The sequence below is a fragment of the Triticum dicoccoides genome, chromosome 2A (assembly GCF_002162155.2).
Source record: "Triticum dicoccoides isolate Atlit2015 ecotype Zavitan chromosome 2A, WEW_v2.0, whole genome shotgun sequence".
Taxonomy (NCBI): domain Eukaryota; kingdom Viridiplantae; phylum Streptophyta; class Magnoliopsida; order Poales; family Poaceae; genus Triticum; species Triticum dicoccoides.
Window position 1 is genome coordinate 92466579 of NC_041382.1, and position 1729 is coordinate 92468307.

Consider the following 1729-nt stretch of genomic DNA (forward strand, 5'->3'; position numbering starts at 1 on the left):
AGCGGCCATGGTCGACACGCGCGGGCGGGGACAGCTCAACGGATTCATCCTGGAAGAACTCCGCGACCGGGTCTTGGACGCGGCAGGCCCCCGATGGAGGCGGTGGGGGCGGAGGTGGTGGTGGTGGTGGAGGAGCCGGGGACGGCGCGCGACGTAGCGGAAGAGGAGGGGTGACGCGAATGGCCGCGTCGCGCCCGCGGTAGCTCTTGTCCCGGTGCCTGCTGGTGGGGGTTCTGCTGCGCTTACGGTGCTGCAGCGCCTGGTCCTTCGATGCCGCAAGCGGGCGGCTGGCGTGGCCTCGGCCCATCAGCGTGTCCTTCCATGAGCGACGACTGCCATGGCCATCGCCGTCCGGGTCGTCGTGGTCGCGGCGAGCGCTGCCCAGCTGCAGACCCTGGCAGCCAAAAGTGGCCACTGCCGGTGGCTGCCTCCTGGCGTGGCCCTGCCCATCCTCCACCCGCCAGGTCCAGGTGCCCGGGTAGACGGCTGGGAAGGGGGCGCCATCGTCCGAGCCCGAGGAGGGGAGGCCGCTCTAGGCGAAGCCGAAGGGGCGCGGGGACGGCGGGGTCCAGTCCTCCACCCTATTGACGTGTACCAGCATGTCGTGCCTTCTTACTCCAGGTGGCGGGGCGACCTCACGGCTGGGCCGCGAGTGCCCGAGCATGGCCTCAACTCGCCCCGCCCCGTGCTTCGCCCGCCAAATGATGCGTCTAGTGGGGATGTTGGCGACGTCCCACACCCACACCCAGCACGCGAAGGTCTTGGTGTGGCCGCGCTCATGGGTGCGCGTGTCAAGCCGATCGATGATGCACTTGTCGCCAATGATCTCCGCCGCCCCCTCCAGTGACCAGAGTTGCATGGGGACCTTCTCGATGACGACGCGGACGTGGAGCGTGAAGTCTTGGAGCACGGTGTGGTCGTCCTCATGCCATGGCTTGAAGTTGAAGGCGACGCCGTCAACGGTGATGGAGCCGCGGCGGATGGCGTTCTCGTGGTGCGCTGGCAGCTCAAAGTAGACGAGGAAGTCTTCGGGGTCGTGGCTCGTCACCCGCAGCAGGTGAGGGGGGATGCGCAACTGCTCGTCGATGGCCCGCCCGATGGACAGGGGGGTGGCCGCGTGATGCGGCGACTCCGCCGAGAGGAGGGCGGCGTGCTTGCAGAACATGAACTCCTGGTGCTCTATGGCCGGGGTGGAGATGAGCACCTTGTGGCTAGCCCGAGCCCGGCGGGAGGGGTCGACGTGGCGGTGCGGACGCTCCATGGCAGCCAGCGGGGAGGGGAAGCGCAGCCTCCCGTGCACCGGCCCTCTGCCCCGTGGTGACCGCGGCTTGGAGTCGCCGCCTCCCTTCCTACCTTGCGACTGGCGCTTCTGCGGGCACTCCCTACCGTAATGGCCAAGCTGCTTGCAGACTATGCATCTAAGAGGATCCCTACAGTCTATACGGCGATGCTCGGTGCTGAGGCAGCGGAAGCAGAGGCCGTCGAAGCGGCTTAAAAAGGCCGCACGCCCATCCCGGCCATTAATGGCGGCGTCCCTGGGCGAGCGGCGCGGCCGGTGGCGCCCGTCGCGCAGCAGTAAACTCCTCTCCGCCTTTCGCGCAGCAGCGCGTTCTTTCTTGGACTTGACCGCCGTCCATTCATCTCCATCTCCAGAAGGGGAAAGGGGGGGCGAAGGTGAAGGCCTTACCACAATGGATTTGAGCTTGGGCTGCCCCCGGAGGGATCCGCC